Source organism: Hippopotamus amphibius, chromosome 11, assembly GCF_030028045.1.
Source record: "Hippopotamus amphibius kiboko isolate mHipAmp2 chromosome 11, mHipAmp2.hap2, whole genome shotgun sequence".
NCBI lineage: Eukaryota > Metazoa > Chordata > Mammalia > Artiodactyla > Hippopotamidae > Hippopotamus > Hippopotamus amphibius.
Genome location: NC_080196.1, coordinates 2702214 through 2716003, shown reverse-complemented (window position 1 = coordinate 2716003; position 13790 = coordinate 2702214). Strand labels below are relative to the sequence as shown.

The window sequence follows — 13790 nt, the reverse complement described above, 5'->3', positions numbered from 1 at the left end:
TCTCAGCATGCCCTCTGAGTCTGGTCCATCCATCTCTGGGATCCAATACGTCCAAAGAGTGGTCGGGTCTCTCTCCTCTGTGCCCTGCCTCTGTGTGTTTCACGGGGGAAGGAAAGTCTGAATCTGCCAGAGACAAGCACTGAGCGACACGTGGGTCGGGGGAGGAGTCCCTGAAGATATTTCCTTCATTGTGAAGAACCTTCCCATGCAGCATATTCATGAGGGCTTTGAGTCTAGACCCTTGGGATTGGCATCAAGGGGTGGTCCTGGGAGTGACCTCGGGCCGTGTTACTCAGATGTCCTCCAGTCCAGTCCTTGAGAAAAGCACCTGTAGGAATTCACCACATGAAGGGGCTGCATAAATGAAAGAACGTCTCTCGAGACCTGCTCCTGCCAGAAGTTCTGGTCACCTGGGAGAGTCGGATTTAGTAATTTGGGGTGAAAATTTGCCCTCCACCCAATTACCCCAGTCGTGATAACTGGAGCAATAAAGAGAGATAAAAAGATAACACCAGACCACTTTCATGTAGCCAATCATATTTACTGAGGGCCTATTAGATGCCAGGCACTGGATAGGAGGGCAGAGCTGTCACGGGGGTGGGGGAGGGGGGAGCAGAAAGTCGACGAGGGCACAGCGAGAACGTCCGAAGCTGCAGAGGTGAAGCATCCCCGAACCCGGGTTCAAGGAAGGATGAGGACGGGCTTCGAGAGGCGGTCCCTCCGCTGAGAGTGGGGCCGCCGCCTTGAGTGTGTCCACGTGGCCCCGGGGAAACGGGAGACACCGAGGCAATTACGACGCAGGGTGGTGCGTGCTGTGAACAGAGGCGGAAGAAGAGTGGCGTGGAGCACGGAGAAGTCTCCTCCTTGTCCTCGGGGGACAGAGAGCAAAAGAGGAAGGTGCTTTGGATTTAATAGTGGCTGCTCCTGGCGGCCACGTAGAGCCCTAGGGGCGGGGGGACTCGCTGAGCCGGCCCGAGCCAGGGCCTCTGCACCGTAGGGTTGGTCCACGGTGTGTGGAGATCTCGGGGGGATGCAAACCTCTGCTCCACTCACCGAGACGGCTCTTGGTCATCTGGAAGTGAAGTGCTCGCAGCAAGGAACGTGCACTTAGAGAGGAAAATGTGCAGATGAATGTGGCCTAAGACGTGTTTAACTCCCAGGTCTCTGCCACCACCTTTCAATTATCTCAGCAGGAGTCTCTCGCTCCTTAATTACAGCTCTGTGGAGCCCACGGGGCTTTCCGGAATAATCACATCGCTTGCTGGGAACCAGGGGCCCTTCCTCGGGGTAAAAGTGTCATTTAAAACACCAAGAACAGAGAAAGGAGCTTGGACAACGGCGTCCCACCCTGGCTGGGCCTGTGGCCTGCCTCCTCTGAACCTCCCCCACGGCGACTCCCACCCCAACCCCAGGGGTCCACCAACTGCTTTGTGATTTTGACGCAAATAACACTTTAAAACGCTGTACTAAGAGCCTCAAAGCAGAAGAAGTAAGAGTCATTCACCTGAAAACCTGAAAACCACTCTGGGAAGACACGCTAAATGGACTGGTAACTCCACCAAAACCTGCCCCAAAAAAAGGAAAGAAAAAAGTGTCTGAAGTTAGCTTTGGAAACATATATGTAAAGTAAGTAAAACTCCTGTGTCTGTGTCATTAGAATAATGTTTACTATAAACAACACCATGGCCACCGACAAAAGAGGGTTATCAGAAGAGCTTCAGGAGAGTCCCCTCGGATTTACCGCACAATTTGGAATCATAGCTTGTACTTCTGGTTCTCTGTGTAGTTTAAGCTCAGCTCGGGGCGATCGCAGGCCAGAGCTCAGAAAGGAGAACTGAAGAAGGAAGCTGGGCAGAGTTGGAGTTCCTGAAGGATAACCCGTCCCAGCGCTCTCAAACGTGACCGAGAAACAGATGAGCTGGCTCTTCTTGACCCTCGCGGTCCCCAGCCCCTTCCCTGACATTAGCACCACTTCCTGGAATCGTGTGATCACTTCCTACAATCAGCGCGATCACTTCCTGGACTCGGATGTGTCACCTGGATTGTGGAAACACGCAGTTCTCCCCAACAGGAACAGAAAGTGTGAGAATTCTAAGTGGCGGCTCTCTTCCTGGTTTTGCGGACTCTGGACTTTGGCTTCTTAACCATGATGGTCGGGGTAGGGTCCACATGTTTACATATACTAGCCACAGCAGTATTGTTTTAAAAAAAAAACAACTCAAGACTTTAAGGAGACTACAAAAGCATTAGTTGAGAATGACTGTACTCACATCATATGAGAATTACGTTCTAATCATGACACATGGTTATAAAGGAGGTACGGTGGGTTCTGAGGTTAATTTCTAGTTCCCTCAAAGAAACTAGAGATAATTAGATTGTGCCTTCTCCTGGGTACCGCACATCGCTCCGCAGTGAGGTACAGGGGTGGAAGGTGAGATTCAAGAAGGTGACGGATAATCTCTCCACGCCTAACGAGATGAGCACAGTACGTTGTGAAATCAGCGCAGGCTTCCACTTGCTTGTTCTCCCACGTGGAGACCGAAGCGTTTTCTTCCAGATACACAGTGAAGACCCAAGAAGGACCCCAAGGGGCAGCATGGTGATAACTACCAATTATCTGCACTCTTCTCCTGCTCCAGTTTGGGTTTACTGTTTCATGATAGACTGTGTGTTATCTACCCGAGCCATAGCCGGAAGGAAAATCCAAATTATCCTCAGCCACTGTGTTCACAAAAGTGGGGTCCGGCTGGTCGCCGCTCAAAAGCCAATCAACAGGCCAGGTTGGCGGAGAGGAAAGTTTGCTTTATTTCAGATGCCAGCAATCGGGGGGAGGGGAGACTCCTGTCCAAAGGCCACCTCCCCCCCACTGACAATCATGGGGCTGGGGGAGGGGCTGCATGCAGAAACAGCACAGTCAGCTCTGACGGTCAGCTTGAAATCGGTCATCGGTGGTCTGACCAGCGGCATCTTGATTGTTTTAGGTACAGTTAGTCTTCAGTTCCAGGATCGGTGTGTTCCCATCTCTTTGAGGCCAGTTCTCAGACCTGTGGCAGCTGATGTCACGGCTGCAGCCTGGTCATCGTGTCGTTAACTTCTTCCACCTGGTGGGGGCTTCAGTATCTACAAGACAGGACACAGCTCAGAAGATTACCTATAGCCCTTGAGGAGGAACTAAAGGTCCTTGACTTTACTTAATGACTAAACTATTATCATTTAGTCTTGTTGGGCTGTTTTCCTTTGTTTCTGCATTTTCTCACTTCTCTGATTAAACGTATTCTTTGGCGAAAGCTTTTCTACAAGCAAAACGCAGGCGGAGGACATGGGGGGCAAGGACCATAGCGTCCTGCTCCGTTTCAACTGCAGAGAAATGACGGTGCTGAGGAACAGGGTGAAGGGCCAGGAGGGGTGAATCATGAGGGCAAAGGCCAGGAAAATCAACGTAAAAGCCAGATGCCGAGGCCAACAGGGAGGAGGACGTGGCGGAGGACGAAGTGAGGAGGACGTGAGGATTCGGAGGCCGGTTCCCACATCAACCTGCTGTGTGACATGGGGCTGAGTTCACCGGGCAACAGCACACAAATAAATCCATGGGGCTGATCAGAGCTGGAAGCATGTCCACACACGTGGGTGTAGCCCCTCCGGAAGCCCTGAGACGGTTGATGAGGGAGGTGCAGGGAATGGGGTGGGCAGAGAGGCACAGTCTGTAAGGGTGGACAGTGGCTGGGGTGCCGCTCCCCGGGGAAACTCTGGGAAAGGATGTAAAATAGGTCCCAGACTTATCCCACCTGAGGCGTGAGGAGGCACCAGGACACTCCCGAGCCGACCCTCTCAGACTTGGGCTGGGAGCTGCTCCCACCGGTTCGTGTCCAGCACCTTCAGGCTCGTGGTTCTGCAGAGTCCTCGGGCCTGGAGGTGAATAAAGGCGGCTGGATGTCATCAGCAGTGCACTAAAGACCCACCATTTCTATGTTATATTTGTGTGTGAAAGGGTCACCCTGCACATACATGTGTGGGAAAAAAACATGGACTGTTCCGTACATGACGTTGGAAAATGACTGGCCATATGGCAAAGGCTACAATTAGTTCCCTATCTCATACTGCACACAAAAATAGAGTCCAGATGGATTAAAGACCTAGATGTGAAAAAAGGAAGCAAGCAAGCAAGGAAGGAAGGAAGGAAAGGAAGGAAGAGAGGAAGGAAGGAAGGGAAGGAAGGGAGGAAGAAAAAGAAAAAATATGTAAGAAGTCATGGGCAAATATTGAGTTGGCCAAAAAGTTCATTTGGGTTTTTCCATAAGCTGTCATGGAGAAACACGCACGAACTTTTTGGCCAACCCAATATTTTTATGACATCCGGATATGGAAGGATTTCTTAAGATGTGAAAATCTCAAATTATGAAGGAAGTACATATATATATATATATATATATATATATATATACACACACATATGTTAATTTGATTTTCTTAAAAATAGAAACATCTGTATCATAAAGGAACCACAAGCAGTAGGAAAAACCAACCGACAGATTTAAAGAAATTATTGGCAGCCAACAAATACGATAAAGGATTAATATGTAGGATATCTAAAGTTGTCCTTTTAATCAATAAGCAAAAGACAGCCCAGTTGAGAAAGGAGTGAAAGATATAAACAGGATTCACAGAGAAGGAAACCAGTGTCCGACGATCCCAGGAAAAAGTCGCTCAATCTCAATAAAACTCAGGGAAATGCAAACTCAGAGAGTGAGACAGTACCTCACACCTACCAGACGGGTGGACACGTGTCTGATATCACCCAGGATGCGGCGAGGGAAAGCGGTTTCGCAGCATGAGATAAAGACGGGCACCCGCAGCAATGAGCAGCTCCACCTCTGGGGAGGCGCCCCAGAAACGCACCACGTGACCCGGGAGACCCCCGGCAGGATGCCCAGGGCTGGGGACGATAGAAAAAGAGAAAAAGGAAAAGGGAGAGAAGAAAGGGAGGGAGGGGGGGAGGGAGGATGAGCCTCTGTGCTCCTGAGAGAGAAGAATAGATGAATCAACCACCTTTAGTTGTATGCGCACGGCTGGTCGGCAGTTAAAATGAGGCAGAGCTACGCATAGGAACAAGGTTAAATCTCAAGAGCACGCTGCGCAGTGGGGGGAAAGAGGTCATTTACAAAGAATACTTAGGATGAACCAATTACACCATCTATTCAAAGTTTTTAAAGAAGCCAAAAATGGTGTGGTTATTTATGGATACAGAGGAGCCCAACAGTGTGACAGAATGTTGGTCGTGGCCGGGACTGGGTGGAGAGGGGGGTTCTCAGGAGGAAGGTGGCTGCTGAGGAATGTCTGAAAGCATCTTAGAAAGATCTAAGCAAATACGGCAAAATCTTAGCATACATTTACCATCAGTGGTGGGCATATGAGTACCTGTCGTATTTCCGTACTTTGGGGGGTGTTTGAAATAGTTCACAATTTAAAATGTGAAAAATAAAGTGTCGCTAAGTCCGAAGTGGCAGGTGTGGAGTATCTGAGCAGCCAGCCTGAGGTCTTGCCCCGGGGTTTTCACGCCCAGGCAGTCCTTACCCTCACAAGATCACCATCACTGAGACAGACCCTGATATGCGCGTCCCAAACTGGACCACACATCTTCCTTCTTCCCCCAACGTGATCACCTTCCATCAGGTTGATTTGCTAAGTTCCAGGTAAGCTGACCTCGTGATGTATTATATTATTTCATTAATAAATAACCAAATGATCATAGCTAATATAACTCGAGGCAATCATTTTATTTGTATTTATATGTATCATTATATATATTACAGATAACATTTTGTTTTATCGTTGTGTCTATAAATCATATTTGTAATATAATATTTATCATTTATGTTTTATAATTTCAGGTATAGAATTCTACATTTATATATGATTAGTATAATGACTCTGGTCCCTATATTACGGATAAGTAAACTAACTGATGCTGGGCCCGGCCAGGGCCTCGTGAGTATCAGGGAGCAGAGCTGGATTTAGACCCAAGCCTGCCTTTCTCTGAAGCCTATTCTTCGCAGGGAACTGCTCTGTAGGAAAGAGGCACTCACAGAGAGGCTCACAGGGCCGCCCGGAGACCTCAAGTTTTCACCACGTCCTGTCTTTTATTTTGAGGGTGTGTGCTGGAGGGGAGACAAAAGAATTCTCAAAAAAGAGATGAAGAGGTCACAGGGGTGTATCTCAGTTTCGGTTGAGAACAGCGTTAATTGGTGTCTTTATCAGCAGGCAGCATCCTTTGGTAAAGTGAGCCGTCAAGCCCTACAGCTCCTGCTGGGCTCCCTCCAGGCCTCGGCCTCGGAGCTGGAGTCAGATTCAGAATACAGGCCCCCCTAACGACAGGAGTGTTCAGGCTGTCAGTTCCTGCCTTTCCCCTCCCTCCTTTCCCTGAGTGACCCCATTTTTGCTCCCCTAGCCATTCAGGGCCTCTCCAAGCCTTGAGTCAGTTCTCACCCCGTGTGGTCAAGGTTTCCCCCTTCTGTCTCCTGAAGAACAATTTGTAAATGTGTAAATTTCCATAAATGCACATACGTGTACATAAAATAAGAGGAGATTTTACAGAAAAAAGAACAGATATTTCTACCTGAACAAGATTGCCTAGAGAGGTTGCAGGACTTTTTGGCCAAAAGATGCATGAGTTTGTCAGAGGGATATCTGCCTGGCTGTTAGCAAGACCCTGCTGGAAAACGAGCATCTGGAATAATGTGAGGAGTGGGTGCTCCTCTGAGGGGAGCTCCAGGGCCCCCATCAACATCCCACCATCACAAAGATGAGCTCCTCCTGCACTCAGTCTTCTGCTTGGGGGGTGAGAGTGGGCATAGGTGGAAGGCCATACTCATTCATCTCAAAGCATTCGACGGCATTCTTCATTGCACAGGATGCTTGAAGGATTAATGACCGTCTGGCAATTTAACATTTGCAAAGCATTTTGTAATCTGTGAAGAAAAAGCACCATCTACACGGAATATCACTGGCAGTTTGAAATAACAACCTTGTCTCTCTCTCTCTCTCCTTCAGCACGTGCCAATAAACTCCCTCTTTATACAAATCCTGCCATGCTGCTGTGAAAGGATTTCAAAGAAAAGCCATGGGAACCCCTCCCACCTTTTCCCCTGCTCTTCACCACTGGTCCCCAAACAAACGTGTCTTTATGCCTCAAGTGTTCAGACCTTGAGAACTCTGGGCAGAATCCGACCACATCTTTCCACTTGGACGTTGGCGCCTCCACCACTCCGCAGCACCCTTCGGTCAGACACTCCCGGTGCAGAAAGGGCAGACCCCTCCCATCGCCTCTCTCCCTGTGCGGGGCTCTGTCCTGAGGGCCCCCCGCCCACCCTTCCTGAGAATCCAGGTGATGCGGGAGCAGGCAGCTGCAGGCGGGGCGGCTCAGCCTCTGCCCCTGCATGGTTAGGAGCACACGGGGAAGGAACCAGTCCTGAGAAACATCCAGGCACAGGACAACCCCCCAGGAGTCACAACAGGGTGGCACTGGCACAGGCCAAAGAAATAGGCCTTGGGAATGGCCAAAGCAACTCTGAGAGGGAAGAGCCAAGTCACAAGACCAGCTCTACCTGATTTCAAAGCATATTATAAATCTACAATATATGACGCTGTATTTTTAGTGTAAAAATAGAGGGATCAATGAATAGAACAGAAGAGCCCAGAAAGAGACCCACGTAGATACAGTCAACCGATTTCTGACAACAGTACCAAGGCAATTCGAGGGGGAAAGAATAATCTTTTCAACAAACGGTCCTAGAACAATTAGGTGTCCACATGCAAAGGAATCAACCTGGACCCTTACCTGAAACCACTACAAAAATGAAAGGAAATGGATCATGTATCTAAATGTAAGAGTAAAAACTATAAAATTTCTAGAAGAACACAGAAAAGAAAATCTTCCTGACCTTGGTTTTGGCAAAGATTTCTTACATACAAAACAAAAAGCACAATGTACAGAAGAAAAAATATACTTGATTTCATCAAAATGAAAATGTTTGCACTTCAAAAGGAAATGAAAGTGAACTTTAAAAAGTAAGACACAGATTGTGAGAAACTATACAAAACATCATATGCAACAGAGAACCTGTGTCTAGATTGTATAGAGGATTCTTACAACTCAACAATCACAATTCATTTAAACAATGAGGAAAAACGTACCCCAGAGAGTTGAACACACACTTCACCAAAGAAGACCTACTGAAAGCAAATAAGCCCGTGACGAGATGCTCACCATCCGAAGTCATTAGGCAAATGCATATGGGCATTAATATAAGATGCTCCCACACTCCCATCAGAGCGAGTAACATTTAGAAGACTGACCACACCAAGTGCTGGCATCCCCTGTGGTGCAGCTGGAGCCCTTATTCTACACAGTGTCGGTGAGGATGTACGACGGTACAGCCACTTTGGAAAACAGTTTTTTCTTGAAAGGTTAAACATACCCATGTCATTCAAGCCACCTGTTCAACTCCCAGGTATTTACCCCAGAGAAATGAAAGTATCTATACACACAGATGTACACCCACAAATGTGCATGAATGTGACAGCAGCATTGTTTGTAGTAACAGCCCACACCGAAAATAACCCAAATGTCCATCAGTGGGCGAATGGTGCCTCTGTGCAGTGAACACTACTCACCAATAAGAAGGGATAAACTGCTGATACACGCAAACGCCTGGCCCAGTCTCACCACCGTGATGCTGAGTGAAAGGAGTCAAAGAGCGCGTGCACAGCAACTCCATTTATGTGAAATTTAGGAAACGCAGACTCCGCTACACGACAGGAAGCAGATCAATGGCTGCTTGGGAAGGGGCTCCCCAGGGCACGAGGAAACCTTTGGGGTGACGGGTACGTCCACTGTCTTGATGGTGGCGATGGTGTCACAGGTGTTTACATGTATCAAAAATCATCCAGCTGCATACTTTATGTCAAAGTAGTACAGTGTTTTTTAATGCTGCCTTGACCCAGTTTTGAGGCCCTGGCTAGATGCTGGTCAGCTCCCCTACTTAATTAGCAGCTAATTAAGTCCACCCCACCCCCCCAGCACCTCCCTGATCAGGCTCTCACACCCCGGGCCACCATCCACCTGCTTTAATCACCCCAGGGCCAGGGACCAGACAACAGGGACACCCCCCTGTGCCCCGGAGCCCCCTGAAATTACTCAAGCTGGTCACGCCTATGCCTGCTCACCCCAGCTCACCTGTTCTTTCCCAAAGAAACCGCATAGAGGCCCTTCCCACAGCTCACCCCTCCCTCTGCCTCCTGGAGGACCTGGTGCTTCCCCGCGTGGCCCCGCCTGTGTGCAGCATGGTCTCCAGAGAGCTGTGAGTACAACAAAACACTAACACTCTACCTGATTATTTCTCTTGATCGGCACCTGGTCTCCGCAGACCTCACTCAAGGCCATATGGTTAACAGTCAAGTACACTCCAATAAAGGTGTCTTAAAACAAAAAGGAGAATGTAAAGACTTTTAACTCCACCCCCATCCTTGTACAGAAGAGAAAGAAGAGGAAAGGGGAAATCCATCTTCCTCCCCTGGGTGCGGGGCGGGTGAGGTGTGGGGGTGGGCCCCAAGCCTGCGCCCAGCTCCTCAGCTGCACAACGGAAGGATCCTTAACTGGAAGTCCCTGAACTTCAGTTAATAAGAGGGGGGGTGAGCGGGGAGCGGTGGGCACCTGGGGAGCAGAAATCTCGCCTTGGGACGTCCCTGGTTGAGAATCCGCCTGCCAATGCAGGGGACACGGGTGCGATCCCTGGTCCAGGAAGATCCCACATGCCGCAGAGCAACGAAGCCCATGCGCCACAACTATTGAGCCCGTGTGCCACAACTACTGAAGCCCATGTGCCTAGAGCCTGTGCTCTGCAGCAAGAGACACCACTGCCGTGAGGAGCCCGGGCACCACAACAAAGAGTAGATCCCGCTCACCACAACTAGAGAAGGCCATGTGCAGCAAGGAAGACCCAATACAGCCAATAAATAAATAAACAAACAAATAAATAAATTTTAAAAATAAAAGCTGACCTTTGCAAAGAAAGTGACAACAACCCCGGGCAAGAAGAAGAAACTGCCGAGGGAAGGGCCGGGTTGGTTGGGACCTGCATGGATAACCACAGGGAGCTGGTGGGTACAGACAGCAGCCTGGAGCCCACGCCCGGCCCCCAGGCCCTCTGACCAAGCAGCCTTCTCCCTCCGGGGAGGCGTGGGCCGCCTCAGATAATCACGGCCTTGGCAAGCAGAGGACCAAAGGCAGGGATGTGAGGGAGGGAGGCCCGCCTGTAGGCCCAGCCCAGCAGTCGTGACGCACGGTGCTCCGTGCGGCCCCTCCCTCCCCTGGCAGCCCCTTCCCTCCCCGCCGACCCAGCACCCTCACTTCAGTTCATTCCCAGGGGCTCTTCTCCTCCCTCTGCACCTGCACACCCTCTGCCCTGCAGCAGCCCTAGGGCGACTGCAGGACACGGAGGCCACGGAGGCCTGGGGGAAATTCTGCCCACTTGCAACACATCAAGCTTGACCTAGAGGCCGAGCTCTGTCTGGGTACACGTCCCCAGCTCACTGTGTCCACTAGACCCAGGACAGGCCCTGGCGGGTCCCCTGCATTCCTCCAGAGATCAATTCCCCAGAACGCAATTCACCAAATGACCAAAGTCCCTAGAGGGCTGATTCGTCCAAAGCCAGTCTGCAGAGCTGTTGATGAGAATTATGGTCGAGGGCCCAGCGGCCAGGCCAGGGAGTCACCGGGGGTGAGCGGGCACCGAGCCCGTTTTCCAGGCTCCCCATCTGCGTTCTAGCCGAGGAGACGCTGCAGTAACACTCTCGGCCCCCTGTTCTTGGCAGACACACCGGGGGAGGTGCAGCTGCCGTGGAGCTGGAGGAAAGGCTTATCAGCTGCAGCGGGGGGCTGCCCAGCCGCCTGCCGCCTGTCTGGTCCCCTTCGCGGGAGGTCTCACCCCTACGTGGCTACCACCCTCTAGCCTCTTCTCCATTTCAGAGTCTCAACAAATACACAGGCTGGAGACCAGCCTGTACATAACTCGGATAATAATCCTGAGAGATGCCTTTACTTGCACTGGAATATAGTCCGTAGATTTTCTCACGGCCTGCTTGGAACACTGCCCCTTTCCCTCAGAAGCTAGGAGGGACTTGTCCCCCGGGCCATCACATCCAGGCTTGACAGGGATGGAGCTGGGGCCTCCTGCCGTCTGAGCTGCACTGAGGCCGGTTCACCCGACTCAGATCCAGGGGTGAGGACCAGCTCCCGTTGTCTGCACACCACCCACCCAGTCCCCCCAGGCTTCTGCCAAGACTTCAGACCTGCCGAACCGACCTCTTTCAAGGCCGGTCATTCATCATTCGGCATGTCGCCCGACTTTTTCCCATTTAACCCAGCACCACGCTTTGTAAACTGGAGGGTGGATCCCGTGTGAGACTCTCCTGGGCTGTCTGACTTCCCTCCTGAGCCCCTCGGCCGCTGCCGCCCAGGCACGTCCCCACTCAGCGCCTGGAAGCTGTGACCCCACACGGGACCTCACAGATTTCCCTGGCTCTGAGGCGGGAGATAGATGGGCCCCCAGCTGAGAAGCTGGGGTCTGTCCCCTGTAGACAGATGCTCCAAGATGAAGATAAGAGCAGGAGGGAGGAGAAACTGAGCCCTGCCCTGATAAAAGATGGAGACCACATACTCCTCACTCTCGAGGTCAAGGAGACCTTCCCCACCACACACACGCAGAAAGCCTCCTCGGGGGTCCAAAAGGGAGGGGGTGCCACCCCGTAGTAGGTGATGTCAACCTACGCACAGGCCTCCTCGCTGGAATCCATCCTGGCTGAGAGATGCGTGCGCACAGGTGGCAGGAGCCAGAGATAAACCAAATACTCAGAACCAGATGAAGAAGGATGATTGGCCAGAGGAAACCGGGAAGAAACGCCGCACGTAAGTGATTCAGACCCCCAGCTGAGCCTGCTCGTGTGCATCTATCCACACGTACTCTTATCCACATGTACTCTTATCCACATGTACTCTTTTTCCTCCTAAGGAAAACACGTGACTTGTTTCACTACTTTCCGTCTCTTTTGTGGAGATTCATTTCTACAGAGCCGATGGGCCAGGGCCTTGTCCCTGGCCACTGTGCCTGGTGGTCTGGTGGCCAGGATTCAGGGCTCTCACCGCTGTGGCCTGACATCAGTCTGTGGCCGGGAAACCGAAACCCTGCCTCAAGCCACTGCAGGCCGAGGCCACTGAGATCAGCCCCGCAGCGCCTTACACCTCAGAGAAGGGCAAGCTGACTCTATATCTAAAAGCTGTTTCACTAAAATACCTTGTCTGATCTCTCCTCCAAACGTCCTTCAGCAGGAAGAGAATGAAGCTGGCAATGACCCAGCGTCAGGTAAGCATCCAGCAGCGTGAGGGGGACAGAGGGCAGGCTGCCTGGGTCAAGGTTTGTCATTCCTCAGTTTTCCCATCAAAGTCCTTTCCTCAAAACCTCTCCAGGTGGGCAGAAGCCGCTTTCATGTTTTCCGGAGAGCCTTGGAAGGAACAAGAGAATCTGCGTGGCAGTCTTCTGTCTGGGTCACCCTTGCCCCTTGAAAGCCTGTTCAACTCTGTGCTTTGAGATGAAAGTGTCTCAAAAGACCTGCAGTTTTCCTGACCCATTTGCGCCTCTGAGAGGCTTGTGGGGTCAGGGGGAGGTGCAGAGCAAAGGGCAACGACAGAGCTGACATTGGCATTGAAAACTAGACCAAACTTTGCTCCCAGCACGAGGATGGAAGCCAGGCTTTTGTCGAACTTCTTTGTCAGCAGCTGGGACTCGGGGTGAGCCCCAACTTTGGGCATAGATGCCCATCTAGGGATGCCTGTAAAACCTCAAAACAGGGATGGATATAAGTCTCATTTCCCCTGACCACAGCAGCCTTGGGGCAATCAAGGACTCGGATGACAGCCCACTAGGCTTTGGCCCCCAAAGCTCCCCAGACCCCCCAGTTATCCTCCTCCCCTCTCCTTATGGACCCCAGATGTTTCTCCTTTTAGCTACTTTTGCTAAAAAAATATCTTTGCTTTTCATTTTTCAGAGGTGTCACCATCATCCCTGTGCCCCACTGGGTGCAGCTGTTCCGAAGGCTCGGGAAGGGTTTCCGTAAGTGATTTCAGGTCTTTCGGCCACTGAGTGTCTGGCTGGCCCCTAAGCAGCACCCGCATGGGCTGGGCCCCTGCATGGCTCACGCGTCCCTTTAAGCTTTCAGCTTGGACATAAGGAATCAAAACCGAGACGAGCCTCTAGAGCGTGGTCGCACCCTAGTACGTAAGCCCATCGTCCGAGGCTGTGCTGCCGACAAGCAGGTTGGGGTCCAGGAAGAGTTAGCGGTGAACGACTCTAATCTGGAGGAGGGTGTGATCCTCTGAAGCCAAGGGTGGTCTGAGGTCTGAGGGGACAGGGCTCAAGAAGGGGTGAAGGCGGGAAGGGGGGTTCTACTGGGTGGCCAGGTCTCAGAACGGAGCGTGTGACAGCACCCGCCCCCTTTATGTGCCCTAAGTGATCCAGCCTGCACATCACTACGGCCTCCAGCACGGCTCCAATCGATCAGATTTATAAACCTAGGTGCACTGTTGGTGCGACCGCCCGCGCCGCGCACGTGAAACCACTCCTCCGTAAGGAGGCCAGGTTTCTAATCACGCGCCCTTGTCCTCCTGCTCCCAAGGACTCACGAGTGAGGGTCCCAGCGGTCAGGACACTGCATTCGTCAGAATGCCTTTGATTGTGGGT

At 51.4% G+C, this 13790-nt stretch overlaps 1 long non-coding RNA gene across 1 annotated transcript; it reads right to left on the bottom strand.

Moving 5' to 3' along the window:
- Positions 1 to 2787: 2787 nt before the first annotated feature.
- Positions 2788 to 12678, bottom strand: LOC130832065 (uncharacterized). Its single transcript, XR_009048177.1, has 3 exons — positions 12348 to 12678; positions 3786 to 3906; positions 2788 to 3120 (listed from the first exon to the last, which is right to left on the bottom strand). It is a non-coding gene; the product is annotated as an uncharacterized LOC130832065 (long non-coding RNA).
- Positions 12679 to 13790: the final 1112 nt, after the last annotated feature.